Here is a 15,644-nt window from a genome sequence, read left to right on the forward strand (position 1 = left end):
CCAGCTAAATTACTGACATTATCAGATTGCACTTGATAAAATTATATTTAACATAACATTTTGATTTTGCTAATATACAAAGACTAAAGAACAAATCCTTTTCTTGAGTATCCCATATTTTCCCCAATTATTGCAGTGTCTCATGTTTTCTTCCCCATGTCAATCAATTTTTCTTTCATCTCTGTAAGTGAAGTCGCTCTCTGACACTGTGGTGTCATTATCTTCCATGCCAAAAGCACATCACCAGTCGTGATACAGGTGGAAGAGAGGAGTCAGGGAGTCAAACCTGAAATGTTACACACACATATCTAGGAATGAAAGAAAAGCCTGCATGATTGCCTCATTCTTATCAGTGGGTGGAGTGCCTGGAATTGTGCTCTGCTTCAGTGAGTGGTTTAAATATTAGCCTCAAAACCTTAGATCATCACAGCTGTGTGAACTTCAGCTCTGACTGAAGAGTAGTAATCAGGTTTACCTGTCTGCATGGCTGAGCAGTGGCAACTGACCACACAATGTTGCTCTCTCAGTGTTGTTCTAGGGTCCTTGACTTCAGTGAATGGTAAACAGAGTAACCTTATGACAGGACAGCGCTCCAGTGCTCTGGTCTGGCTAGGAAAATGCTCTCTGAAACTGAGTAAAATGAATGGACACCCTTTAGCACATGAGACTGAGAGGTTACCTTAACAAAGCAGGATGCCCTAAGAAAACAGCAAGGAGCCTGTGCACCTCAGAGGAACTGAAACCTCCCAAGAGGAGTCAAAGCATTAAGCTCTATGCTCCATTTCTTGCTCCTGTCAGTTCCGTACAGTCCACACACAGAATCATAAACCAACAACAGAGGAAGGATGGTGAGTGATGATCATACAAGGAAGGAATTAGCCAATAGTAAGGGGCGTGAGATATAATCACAGAATGTAGTCTACCCAGAGAACCTTTCCCTTCTAATCCCTTGTCTTAACCAAATCCCACTGCAATAGTCCTGGCTTTATACTCCAGCCCACCCATCCAAGTGAAAAAGTAACCTGGTGAAGTGAAACCTCAGCAGGTGACTGTTGTAAACAAGATGGAAGCAAATGCAATGGATTTTTCTCAGAGAGCTGGAAATGTGAACAGGATGACTGTCTTAAAATAGTCACATAAACCCAGTCACACAATTCTAAAAAATAATTCTATACGGAATGCCAAAAAAGCATTTAAGATATATAAGACAGAATTAGCAATGTTATAAATTAATGACATCTGAAGAAGTTGATAGAAATTCTCTTAAATCAAGAAAGGAGCATTTATATTAACCGTTCAACAGCCCACGGATTCAGGATACACATTTTTGGTAATTACAGCTCTGTGAAGCATTCTCTCTGCCTCTCCCTCTCCCCGTCCCCTCTCATCACCCCTCCCCTCCCCGACTTTCCCTCTCCCCACTCCCTCTCTCATTAAACCTCAGTATCAATCCTCAAGTCCTATAAACCATTCCTTAGACTCATTTTTATTACCTGTGTGTGAATTTTACATAGTGAGGATATTCTGAACCTCTCCATGTCCTCAACGCCTATTACCACCGCCATCAACTTTCCCATCTCTTCTAATGAAACTTTGAACTTAGTTTAAAAAAAAAATCTGTTCATTCCCCATCAAATCCAGTTTGTATTGCCCAGTTAGACTTGAGATTGGGGTCTGCTCTGGAAACAAACCCCAAAATTGACTTTCTCTCTCCCAGCAGCCATCAAATCCCAATAGCTCCTTAGTTAGTGGTAGGATTTTGTGGTCATGAACTTTCCTGAACATTCCTCTTGATCACAAAGAGTCTGAACTTTTGCTGGACCTTGCAGCCAAAGTCCTTGCAGTCATTTGAGACTTTGAGCCCAGTTCTTGGTCTGCTGTGTACTCAGTCTGTTTAAATTTAACCTGCCTTTAAGAGTATAGTGTGACCAACATTACTGTGCTTTGAATTGCCCATGCAATCAGCTTTATAACCTAAGCTAAATTCATAGCATATCTTTGATCTTAAATTCATGCCCCTGACTCAGAATAGTGTGTGTGTGTGTGTGTGTGTGTGTGTGTGTGTGTGCACATATGCGATTATTGTGGCAATCATTTGCTGAAATCAGCCAATAGATTGAAAGCAACCTTAAACAAAATGAACATCCCATAAATGTAAACAATGTGTGGACATAGTTTGATCATGTCGCATGTGGTTTAGAGTGAGTGGTATTTTACATCAGCTGGGGTCAGGAAAGTCACTTGTTCACTCATCAAACCTTGTTAAAAATCTCTATAGCAAGCATACCTCAACCCTTTCCTATATCCTGGCTTCCATGCTATCCCTGTTAGGGACAGACAGATCAGACATACCCAATAGCCAGGCTGGTATCCACATAGGACAGACAGATTGCAGGAGAGGAGAAGTCAGTTCTGTGATTCTCTCTGAAAGGATATTAAAGATGTTAGGAAGGACATGCTGTAGGTGATCCTAGAAGGAAGGTCTCAGACAAGGGAAGAGATAATGGGCAGGGTACCATGGAGTTTCTGTGGTCTGAGCAATGTTAGATGGTACTACATAGATACCAAATATATGTTACATACATTACATACACTCATGTGTGTGTCAAATTCTTCACAGTTTTGAAAGCAAGGGAAACTTGTCTAATGATCTTGGCAGAAAAATATTTTGGCATATTGTATTATAGTTACACAAGCCAAAAAAGATTTAGTTATAAGATAATCTCAGTTGGATCATAAAAATATTTCATAAATAATTCCTCTGAAGTTAAGATTCTTATTGAAAAGTGCTTATTTCTTTCTTATAAAGAATATTGTTTTTCTAATTCGCAGCTGGAAGAGCACCTAAGGTTAAAATACCAGAATTGTTCTCAATATAAACAATACATAAGGCACCAGCACATCTCAAATTATTCTGAAATAATTTTATTCAATTCAATAGCTATTAGGGCAGTGTTAACAAATATAATCTATGTAGATGAATATCTGTTGAGTAAGAAAATTTTATTTCAAATATTTATACTGTTTTACATTTCTGAACTCTGGCACTGTATAGATTTATGGGGCTCTCATAATAGTGTGTAGGTAATAATTTCTCATTTCTTTTGAGATTTTCATTTCATGTATAATAGTGTTTGCCTGAGTATATGTTTATATTTCACACGTGTGCAGTGCCCACAAGGACCAGAAGAGGGCATTAGATTCCCTAGAAATGGAGTTCCAGACAGTTGTGACCTACTATGTGGATAGTGGGAATTCATTGAACCTTGTCTCTCTGGAAGAACAGCAGTGTTCTGATCTATTGATCCATCTCCCCAAACCTTATAGTTACCAAGTTTCAAAAGTTAACAGTGCTGTAATACTTGGTTAACAGCTATGATTACCCTAAAATCACCCAGGTACATACATGCCAAAGTATATACCTATAAAGATGGTTGCTACTATGCCATCTACAAAATATCACAAAGTACGGTTTTAAAAAAATATCCAATAAAATAACAATGTTTATTAAAACATTGTACTATATACTCATCAGGCATAGATTTTGAAAAAATATTGGTTGATATGAGAGTGAAGTGTTAATGATTACTGAAAAAGATATATATTATTTTTTACTCTAAGGTAAGATTTTATAATAAAATCTAAAATAATCTTTGAATATGATCTTCACAAGGAACATTTTTAAGTCTTCACTTAACATTTATTACCTTTCAGCTCTAAGATTACAACCTACTTCTATGTCTTTGTGTATTAATTCAAATGAGGAGATGGGTAGAAAAAGCTGGAAAGAGAAATGGAGGAAGTGAGGGAGGGAAGTCTCTGAGCCTATATCACATGAAATGAAGAAATGTACAAATCTCAGCTAGCTTGAGAAAAATAATGGCTGTCTAACCAAATGTGTCCAAGCAAGGACCCATCAGGAATAGAGGTGAGCATGAACTGAAGCTAGCATGCAAAGTCTCTTTGAAGGGAAGAGCTTTCAGTAAGAGAGAAGGCTTAATGTGTCAGAGTAGAATGAGAAAAGTACCCAGTTGATTTATGTCTAGTAAGAGTTTATTTCCTGCCTGAAGTCTCAGGAAGCAGGGAGCAACACCATGAGCTCATTGGCATAATTTCAATTATAGGAGACAAAACGAAAGAAAACCTAGTAGACTGGCTAATAAGAATGTCTGAAACAGCCCAAGAGGTTATCTGTGAAAGATGATCTTGTCTTCTGGGCGTGACATGGTGATTGCACTCATGAACTCACACCAGCGGTGCAGCTTACACAAGACCTACATGAGATCAAGCCGCCAAATGTTCCACATAGATGGTAATTCACTTCCTTTACTGTGGATGGAGCTGTTGGCAGTCATAGCTTCTGGGAGAGGAAAAACTCTTCCTCCTTAGTGTAGCCACTGGTTGCTTTCCAGGTATAGCAGGTGGGCCCCACATTCATCTGCTTATAGACAGGACTCATTGGACTTAATGGATCACAAAAGTAAAAGACATGAACTTGGGAAGGAAAGGCACTGAGGGTAAAGAGGCCATGGGAGAGGGAATAATAGAGAAAGGTCTACTTTATCATATGCATGTGTGAAATTCTTAAAGACTAAAAAGTGGTTAATTTAAAAGTACATATATAAAATATTTTACTGAAAAGTAGAATCACTGTCCTCATTGTATGTGACAATAAAGCTAAGGGAAATTGTAGACACAAAAAATTATCTTCAAGGATAATGGGAGAAGTATTATCAGATTTTATGGGCAATTCTTATTTTAAAAGAATTTATTAGATGTTTTCTTCATTTACATTTCAAATGCTATCCCCTTTCCTAGTTTCCTCTCTGAAAATCCCCTTTCCCCTCCCCTCCCTGCTCCCCAACCCACCCACTCCCACTTCCTGGCCCTGGCATTCCCCTATGCTGGGGCCTAGAATCTTCACAAGACCAAGGGCCTTTCCTCCCACTGATGGCTGACTAGGCCATCCTCTGCTACATATGCAGTTAGAGACACAGTTCTTTAGTAGTTCATCTATGTGAGCATTGAGCATACAACAACTGGTACTATAAATTTACATTTTATTTTAAGTCAAAACTTTACCTCAAAACTTTGTCTTTAGATGGTCCATCCTTCCCTACCCACCCATTCTCATTCTTTTGGCCCTGGCATTCCCCTGTATTGGGGCATATAAAGTTTGCAAGTCCAATGGGCCTCTCTTTCCAGTGATGGCCGACTAGGCCATCTTTCAATACATATGCAGCTAGAGACAAGAGCTCCGGGGTACTGGTTAGTTCATCATGTTGTTCCCCCTATAGGGTTGCAGATCCCTTTAACTCCTTGGGTACTTTCTCTAGCTTCTCCATTGGGAGCCCTGTGATCCATCCAATAGCTGACTGTGAGCTTCCACTTCTGTGTTTGCTAGGCCCCGGCATAGTCTCACAAGAGACAGCTATATCAGGGTCCTTTCAGCAAAATCTTGCTAGTGTATGCAATGGTGTCAGCGTTTGGAAGCTGATTATGGGATGGATCCCTGGATATGGCAGTCTCTAGATGGTCCATCCTTGTAGGGAAGTGGGGGGGGGGGTATGGAGGACTTTTGGGATAGCATTGGAAATGTAATTGAGGAAAATACGTAATAAAAATATTAAAAATTAAAAAAAAACTTTGTCTTTCAGCATTAATTCAAAAAGGGTGCCAAAAATTGTAATTAAAGAATATTTGGATAATTTGTGGAACTTTTATATGGACATGACTTTTGCTTTACATTAAAATTGTAGTTTGAATTCATGCAAGATCTAGTAATATAGTTGTGCACTGAATGAGCTCTGGATATACAGAAGAGAAATGGCTCACAGTTTCTTTTGAAGTAGTATCACAAAGTTATTTTAGCTGAATACTTTGTCTATGATTGTTAACTAGTGCTGCCTCTGAGGAAGTATATGAAAATCTATGTATTTTAGTATTAAGGAAAATTTAGGAAGTAGTTCTTTATGCTATTTCATACATATCTTTAGGAAATTCATCCAATAATCAACAAAGATAATAGAATATAATCATATGCATATATTATACTCATGCGGAGAAATTTAAAATAAATTAAAAAAAAAACATGGGATGACATCTTGTAAAGAAAGGATTAATGGAGTCTTGGCTAGACCCTGCATTAACAGAGGTGGCAATCAGAAAAGGATTAAAGAATCCTATGAACAGCTGAGGGCTGTCAAAAGCCTATTTCTATTCTACAGGTCTTTGCAAATATGCTTAGGTATAAGTACAAAGGAGGGCATATTTGAGAAGGGAGACCCATGTAAATAAAAAAAAAAAAGGAGACCCATGTAAGTAAAAAAAAAAAGTGATGCATACAAAACAGCAAGGTGGTTGTTATGACTGGTTTACACAAGTTTGAATATTTATTTATGGATGGATTCTTCTAGTACTTTTTTTTTTATATCTTTACTATGTTTGAACACAAAAGCCAAACTTTGTGAATGTAAGATTTCTTTTTTATGCTCAGTAAGCTCATTTCTAATTCATGCTACAAACATAATAAAAATGTCAGGCCTGTACTATGAAATCCAGTTTTCAGAAAAATGACCACTTAGTGTTTGTGTGTTTCTGTACACCAATAGTACAGGTTTTAATGTTTGTTTTGTTTTGTTGGAAAGTATCACATTTTCTATTCTGTTTGGGTAAGAACTCAAATACTATATCACCCACCTCCAATTTCACCCACTGTTTCAACTGCTACAGAAGGATTCTTTTAAATGTATTAATCCACAAATTTTACAGCAAAGCAATGCTATTTTCCTCCAGTATTCCCACATTGCTTAATATCTATTTTTATTAAGTTAAATTAAGCAATTTGTTTTAATTATCATGGATGGTAGCTTTTGATGACAGAGCCTCCCTACATAGCACACATTGGCTAGAAACTCAAAAATTTCAGACTTAAACTTGCAGGTGCTGAAATCACAAGCATGCACTATCATGCTTACATTTCATCTTTAACTGATGCATGAGAATTATACATGTCAATGATGCATTGTATTAATGACTTTTCTCTTGCGGTGATAAAATACCATGACCAGAAGCAATGAGGGAGAAACAGTTCTCTTTAGCTTCTGGTTCCTGAAGCATAAAATTCACCATGGTACAGAAAGCATGGCAGGGCTGCAGGAGCTGGAAGCTAACTGATCACATTTCATCTGTCCACAAGACACAGTGTGAAGAGGGGAGGGGAGTGGGCAGTGTATAAATCCCTGAGAGCTCACCTAGTGAGGTACCTTCTCCAGTAAAGCTCTACCTCCTATAAATTCTGTAACCTCCTACAAATTGGCCTTCAAGTAGGGAACCAACTGTTTAAATATACAAGCCCATGGGACACTTCTCAGTCAAACCATCACAAGTGTACCATGTGATGATTAATATATAAATTATGTTTAAATTAAATTAAGTACATCAATCACCTCAAACTACTATCACCTCTTCATGGCAAAACATTCAAAGTCATCTAGTTTAGTTTTTCAACACACATAAATGCTATGTTATCACCTATAGCCATCATCTTATAACGGCTATCAGAAAAGTCCTTCTTCCCTCAGCCTCTAACTTAGCATCCATGACCACACTTTCCTTGACCCACGTTCATCTCCCAACTTCTTATAACCATCCTCTAGTTTCTATTTCTAGATGAGCTTTTTGGAGTCTTCACATGAACGGTGTCAAACAATATTTGTCCTTCTTTGCGCAGCTCAATTTATAGAATGAAATAGACTCTGCTTCTAGTTATGTTGTGACAAATGACAAGGTTTCACACTTGCATGAAGGGTGAATGTTTTCCCATAGTGTCTGGCCACATTTTCTTTACTTCCATTTCTTAGTGCTGCCAACAGTGAGCTGAGGAGTCTGACTGCAGATGCCTCTTTCTCTGGTGGATTCTATTCTTTTGTATATATTCCTGAGCAGGGTTGTTGGGTCATATGATAGTTATCTTAAGTTTTAAAGGAACTTGTATATTTTATTCCACAGTAGCTATGGTAATTCATATTTACACCAACAGAGTGCAAAGTTCCCATGTACCCACCCCTTCACTTGCAGTTATTCTTTGTCTTTCTAATGATGTACAATTTTATTGATATCAGGTCATCATACTCTTTGTGGTATATCTTCAGTAGTTTCCCTTGTGGTTCTTAAAAAAAAATCCACTGTGAAGGTTCATCTTGGTTTTCAACTTGACTGGATCTGGAATTGACTAAGAGGCAAGCCTCTGGACTCTCCTATGAGGAACTTTTTTGGTCAGTGTGATGGCTATTCTTCTTTTCTTTTTCTTTTCTTTCTTTTCTCCCACTGTGTGACGTACTTCAGTGCCTGTAGCCTATAGGCCCGGAGGCTGGGAAATGGTTAGGAGCCACAGTTTGCTCTAGCATGGGACACTATGAGAGGCCCATGGGGACCAGCCTGCCATATATCCAAATCCATGCATGTGATAGCTATCCTTGATCATCAATTTGACTACATTTGTAGTTAACTAAAACCCTAGCAGCTGGGCACACCTGTGAGGGACTTTGGTTTTCTTTTTATGATTGGATCATTTGAGGTGTGGAGACCCGTCTTAAATCTGGGCCACACCTTCTGGTGACAGTTTATATAAAGGGCATGGAAGAAGGAATGGCTCATTCTTTGTCTGCTTGTCTTCATTCTCACTGGCAAGTCCAGTCCTTCACTGGTGTTGGACCTACTTCTGTGAAATGCTGACATATACTGAAAACCAATTACGACATCCAGAAATCTAGAATGAAGAAATATTGATTCTTGATTTCCATTGAGAGGTAGTCATTGTGATATTTAATATATTAAATATATTCATATATATATATATATTTTCTATCAGTTGTTTCTCTAGAACGTAGAGAAACAGAATCTAGAAGCAATATATTGTGAGTAATACAATCAGGTTATTTGAACTGAGAGGAGCCACCCTAACAGTGACAAGGGAACAACTTGGCTTTTCATCTGACTTCCTTTTTGTTTCTTTCCCATTGTTCAGGCAAATTCTACCCAATCGCTGCTGCTGCTGCTGCTGCTGCTGCTACATTCCTTACTGTTACTGGCTTAAATACTTAGCTTCTTTGGCCATTCAGCATGGACTAGAGACAAATGGTCGCCAGGACCTTCCAGGGCCTCAGTGTCTGAGCAGGCTAGCTGAGGCAGGCATTCAGCTCAGTAGACTGCCAAGCTACTAGCAGTTCAGTCCTCTGGTATGAAGACAGCTGTTTTTGTTGGATTACTCTCTTATGTAAGACAATCTAATATATCGTCTTTAAGTATATATTCATTACTTTCTGTCTTTCTAGAGCAGCAGTTCTCAACCTGTGGGTCATGACCCCTTGACAAACATCTATCTCTAAAAATACTTACACTCTAATTCACAACCGTGGCAAAATTACAGCTAGGCAGCAGCAACAGAAATAATTTTATGATTGGGGGTCAGCACAACATGAGGAACTGTATTAAAGGGTCATAACATTAGGAAGGGTGAGGACAATGGACCAATATGTTGTTTAGCTTCCTAACTTTTACATTTGTATTTAGGTCTTTGATGTGTTTCCAGTGGATTTTTATATAAGGAGGTAGGGAAGGCAGGGAGGCTTAGCTTTGTTTTTTTCTAAATGTAAATTCCAAGGCATTCCTGCTAACTTCCTGCTGAGAACTCACAGGGTTGGCAGGCAAACTGAAGCACTGAGCTGTGTGTTCTTCTGCTGCCTTCCACATGTGTGCCTGGCATGTACTCTCCTCTCCACACTCAGCTGATAAGTAAATGGAATGAGAGTCATATAATAATTTCATGTGTCTTTATCACTGTTAGCAAGTACATGTGAAATAGAGTACTACATGTCAACAATAACAATATATTCTATTGCCTCTTTAGACTCTCAAGTGATGAATCTAACACAGGCAATTTACGAGTTTTGTTTTAGATTCTGATTGAGAAGGTCAACTTTTTTTTCTTTTTTTTTTAATTTTTTTTAATTAGGTATCTCATTTACATTTCCAATACTATCCCAAAAGTCCCCCATACCCACCTACCCCCACTCCCCTAACCACCCACTCCCCCTTTTTGGCCCTGGCATTCCCCTGTACTGGGGCATATAAAGTTTGCAAGTCCAATGGGCCTCTCTTTCCAGTGATGGCCGACTAGGCCATCTTTTGATACATATGCAGCTAGAGACAAGAGCTCCGGGGTACTGAAGCCTGTTCAGAATAGGTCTATTACAAATGAATTCACTTCTTGTTTCTTCTTAAATAGGATTTAAGCATTTCATTTAGCCTTACATGCATTTTGAGATATGAAATAGGTTCTAGTGCTTATTCATCTCTACCTTGAATCAGGCATCTTCTCTTATTTTGCTATGGATACACCCAGACACTACAGTTCAACACAGTTGCCCATCCTTATTAAGAACTAGCAGCAACTTGTGGTTTTTACTTTCCATCAGCTCTCTGCCAGCCAGCTGTCAAATCACTTTATTCAAATGGCCTATGTTTATAGCAGGGCTGCAATACTTGGGACACTTTCATTACAGAAACACAGAGCGCTCAGCAGGCAGAAACCAAGCAGATGATAAGCATCCTCCCTCCTGGGGACTAAACTCCTTCAGAGATCTTACCTGAGAGGCTCTAGATGATTTCTTCTCCAGTGTGTGTTTCAGAAGCTGTAGACTGTGGTAACCAGTCTGGAAGTAGCTGAGCATACAGGTCTGTTTTCAAGCCAGACTGCTTAATAAGTGCAGGATACTATGTATCAGTCAACTGTAATGTAATCTGAGGTGAATGGAAAAAAAATCTATCTACCCTAGCATTAAAAAACAAAACAAACAAAACAAACAAACAAACTAAAGACAAAAATCAGGAAGAGAGAAACAAATGCAGAAAATTCTACCTCAGCCTTGATTTAATTCTTACAAAATGAAGGCTCTGATGATGTTATCTTGGAGTGCTGCTGACTGCTGTGAGCACAAGTGTGTTCACACCTGTTCTTACTTGTGTGAGTGCATCGAATTTCATACTGTACATACCCCATTACTGTGTGAGATCAAACTAAAAATAATTAAAAATAACACGGGCCTAGAACCACTGTGTAAGATCTACAAATGCAGTGGCTAGCATAGTTCAGCCCTCACAGCCCTTGACAAACAAATGTAATTCCTCACTATGAAGGAGGAAGAGAGGGAGGGAGGGACACAGGGAGAGGGAGGATCATTGCATCTTAGGGTCTGCACACTTTCCATATCTTTCAAGGCAATTTGAGAGGAAACAAGCCCCTTTCCAAAGACCAAAGGACCAATGAATTCCTGCCATGTTACTTACCCTAGGGGCTGTGAATGAGGCCACTGCTACAGGCTGCATTCATCAGATCTCTGATCTCACAGGTTAGCATTTAACTTCTCTTTGACTAGAAAAATCTATTGAAAAAGTTATTTCAATTTCTTTTCTTTTACATTTTCTCTTCTCTTGTTCTTTTTTTCTTTCTTTTTCAGTTTTTCTTTTTTCTTTTCTTCTTTCTTTCTTCCTTCCTTTCTTTCTTTCTTTCTTTTGCAGAATCTCATTCTGTAACCCATGTACACCTTGAACTCTTGTCTGCCGCTGGTCTTAACTACTTTGAGTTCCTCTTTTTCCCACTCTTTGTTTCCCTGGTTTCAACCCCTATCACTACATAAGAGAGAATGAAGGAGAGAGATTATCTGTGAATCTAGTTTCTTCTTGTTTCTTCTTTGATTGCATCTGGTTTTTGCTACTTTGTGGGTTCTTCATTTTTTCACACTTCATACCCCAGGTTCTACCATCTATCACTAGATAGAAAGAAGGAGAGGGGAGAGGAGAGGCAGAGGGAGAGAGAGAGAGAGAGAGAGAGAGAGAGAGAGAGAGAGAGAGAGAGAGAGAGAGAGAGAGAGAGAGAGAGAGAGAGAGAGAGAAAGAGAGATCTCCTTGATTCTAATTTATTTTTTTCTTTGAGCATGACTACTGACAAATCACAACCAATGACCACTGAGTCTGCCTATCAGGGTTCTAGAATTTATATACCCTCTGAAAAGTTGCCAAAATTCCAAATGTCTTCATACAATCATAGAAACTATCTGCAGCTGGCAAAACCACACCTCTGCTAGAGCAGGAGGTAAATCATTGTTAACTGCTTCAGACTGTCAGCAGCCCCACATCACCACACTTTGGGATTAAAATGAAAACATATTCTTATATTTCTGTGATTTATTTTAAAGAAATCAAAATTCTAGAATTGTCACTCCCCACGGTTTCAGAATTCTAAACACCAGCAAGTGGGTATGAGCCATGATACCCATCTAGTTATTTATTTTAAATACAGCAAAGTTAATCTTCGGGAAATCAGCATATGTTTTATTTAACTTCCCAAACTCTGGTGTTCTTGTTCATTCTTTGAAAATGACTGCCATGGCCTCTTCTATGAGTTTAGTTAGTTTGTCCTCATCCCTTCTCCCATTGTAATTGTCAAAGTTTTCTTGAGGCAATTTCAAGATTATTCCATCAATCTTTGTCTTTCTTTTAATTTATGTGGTGGAATTTACTTGTTCATTGGTGTGAGTGATTTTCAATATCTTCCCAATGTGCCTGTGGCAAGTGAAAGTACAAACTATATATATTAAAGTTCTGTTGGAGTGGAATGCAACGAAAACAAATTATGCCACACAGTGAATGTCACTGGACTGTGGGCACGTGTGAGTCATTTAAAAATTCCTCTTATATTTGTAATTAAGAAAACAAATTCACCCTGCATGTTTGAGAGGCAATAGTAGGACAATGAACCCCATGGCAACAATGCTCCAATCGACTTCATTGTCATCAGCATTATTCTTACCACAAATGCATAAATGCCTCATATACCATTTGCCATCTTATTTTGAAACCTACTGTATATATCTGAAGTGGGATCAGCAGTTAGAAGCCAGGTAATTGTTTTTCATATACGTAGAGTGCTCTGTATAGTTCATCTCGTGAAGAAAGCACACTCTAAGTTTCCTAAGTATTATGAAAATTCTCCAGTAGCTCAGAATATTTAATACTTGGTGGCTCAGAATGTTTAATACTTCATGGTATAAAAGTGTATTTTTAGGTAGGGATGCCTGATCAGTCCTAAGGATGACCAGCAGGGTCTGGATCCTAGGGCTGGTGAACTTCTGCTAAAAGCAGCTGCCTCAGTTAGAGCACGTGAACAGAAGAGGACGACTGGAATGCATTGTGTGTTCTGGCCAAAGTAGCAACCAGTCCTGTATGGAGGTACTGGGTGTAGTCCATGAAGTGTCTTATTGATGGTCATGTGATTCCTCTACCAGTTGAACAGCACACAGGAGACATAGGGTGATCTGGAGAGATGCGAAAGGAATCACCTTGCAAGAGTACACAGAGCTCTGTATTGGTTCAAGTTGAGGCATGAGATATTGACCTACTTGCTCACCTCTATGTCACTCACATACTAAGATGTTCACAGCTAGTACATCATTGTGATGGAATTCAGTCCAGCTTCTGGCCTATTTTCATAGTGCATGCTCATTTCACAAAGCAGGGCTTCAGTGTGAAATGGAAAAGTGGTTGGGTTTGAAACTCATTGAAGCTGTTCAAGACAATTCACTGCATTGTCCTGTACAAAAAGAATATTGATTTTAAAAATGTATTTGAATGTGTGCGAGTGTGTGTGCACACGTGTGTGTGAGTGTATGCGTGTATGTGTGTGTGTGTGTGTGTGTAAGTACAGGTCCCTCAGGAGACCAATGCTGTTGGATTCTCTGGAACAGGAGTTATAGCTGTTAGTGGATCATCTTAGTATGGTCCTGAGAATGGAAGTCCAGACCTCTGCAAGAACAACAAGCTCTTGAACTGCTGAGCAATATCTCCAGTCAGATTTTTATATTTCTTTAAATATAATTTATAATGGTAGTAAAATTTTAAATGGTTGTAAAATACATATTTTCACGATTTTTATTATAAGTAAATTTTGGTGTGATTGTTACCAAAACGTGCATTATTGTTTCAAATATAAACCTTGAAGGGATACAAGATAAGTGTGTGAGAACAAACTTCCCATTACAATGATTTTATGTAGAATGTCACACACAGTAAATAATTAGTCGTTCAAATATTCTAGTTTTTTTCATTTTTTATGTAATACACAAAAACACAGAACATAGTTGTGTTTAACTAGGTGCCAAGGGCCTTATCGTTTTCTCCTGGCTTCCTTAAAAGCTTTGGGAACCACAAGCCACTGAGTCTTTTCAATGATTCATCTGAATGCCAAAGCTGGGACTCCGGGCTCTCCGGCTGTCTGGAATAGACACAAAGTTGGCATGGCTAACTCCTCCTCACTGTAATCGCTCCCAATTTCCAACCTTACCCACGCCTTGTTTCCAGTCAAAAGACATGTGCAATGTTTTATATTCAGCTACAAATTAGGTTGGAAAAATGACCCAAGAGGGGTCAATTTAGTGGAAGTTTACTGTTCCCAAACAGTGCCCAGGCACCTCCTGGTAAGAGTTCAGAAAGAAACTTCCCTCTTCCAGACTCTGCAGCAGGTCAAGGGTTGTTTTGGAGGACCGCCCATTCCAGAACCAAGGTCCTTTTCCGTTTCCTCCCGGTGCAGGCTCTGTCCAGATCTCCTCCGGGCTTCTTTGGGGGAAGCCAAACTGCCTCCCAGCAATGCAGTTGCTGTAGATGCAAGCAACCTGTGAACTCAGGCCAACTCCTTGAAACTTCACAGAGGCACAGGCATTCCAGGACACACAGAGGCTGTGGCCAACTGCCCAGGGGGAGGAGACTGCTCTCAGTTGCCCTTCAGGTTCTGCACCCTGGGGACCTGGCAGTGGCAGAATCATGTGGGCACCTGGTAAGGTGGCCGGGACCATGTGCTCCTCCCGCAACCTCCCCAGGGTGTTGATCTCCGCCTCAGCTTGGGCTCTTTCTCTTTCACTTTTCTGTTAGCTGGGGTTGGGACTCCCCGGCTGGAAAGCACTGGGGGAAACCAGGGAAACCCCAACTGATTCGCTCCTTGTGCCTGGATTGCTCGCGCTGGCTGCTGCTCTGCATCCTGCACTCTTCAACCAGAACCCGATGGAGGTACAGAATGGGAGGTGGTAGTGCTGGTGGTGGTGGATCAACAATGGAATTTTTTTTTTCCCGAAAGCCTACGCCCCGGGCCCCTCCCAGCTCTGGCTCTGCTCAGGCACCCTTCTCCCCTCCAGCTGCCGGCCAAGCCGCCCCGCCCTCTTGACCAAGACTTCAATGCACTGTATGCAGAGTGTTTCTCCTTCTGTCCAGCCACTCTTCTCCGGAGTTCTCTTCTCCATCCTCCCCTTGCAGAGTAGGGCAGCTTGCGGGTCCTCCTGCGAGTCTCTCCCAATTCTCTGCGCCCAAAGACTTGCAGTGCATCTCCTTACGCGCTGCAGGGACCTTGCCAGGGCAGGACTGCCCCCGCCCAGTTGCAGTTGGATGAAGACCGGATCCTGCTGTGTTTGGAAGGCTGAGTTCCACATCTAACAGAGCTCAGAGAGGTCAGGAAAGGTACTAACTCTGCTTGCCACATTCTTCCAAACTTCTGGCCCCGGCGAATGGAGAATGGATGGCTGCTATGGACTTTCTCT

At 40.0% G+C, this 15,644-nt stretch overlaps 1 protein-coding gene and 1 non-coding gene across 10 annotated transcripts in view; one reads left to right on the forward strand and one right to left on the reverse strand.

Moving 5' to 3' along the window:
- Positions 1-8,326: 8,326 nt before the first annotated feature.
- LOC115031793 (small nucleolar RNA SNORA42/SNORA80 family) lies at positions 8,327-8,462 on the reverse strand. Its single transcript, XR_003837455.1, has one exon. It is a non-coding gene; the product is annotated as a small nucleolar RNA SNORA42/SNORA80 family (small nucleolar RNA).
- A 6,186-nt stretch (positions 8,463-14,648) lies between these two features.
- The window catches only part of Il15 (interleukin 15), a 78,081-nt gene continuing 77,085 nt past the window's right edge, over positions 14,649-15,644 (forward strand). For 4 of the 9 annotated variants that reach the window (XM_029480477.1, XM_085843790.1, XM_029480482.1 and 1 more), the window contains exon 1: positions 14,897-15,120. The gene's annotated coding sequence lies outside the window, so the exon portion shown is untranslated. The other 5 variants (XM_085843785.1, XM_085843789.1, XM_085843784.1 and 2 more) reach the window with 4 other exon arrangements.

The sequence above is a fragment of the Mus caroli genome, unplaced genomic scaffold, assembly GCF_978045245.1.
Source record: "Mus caroli unplaced genomic scaffold, Mus_caroli_1 scaffold_10, whole genome shotgun sequence".
NCBI classification, from domain to species: Eukaryota; Metazoa; Chordata; class Mammalia; order Rodentia; family Muridae; genus Mus; species Mus caroli.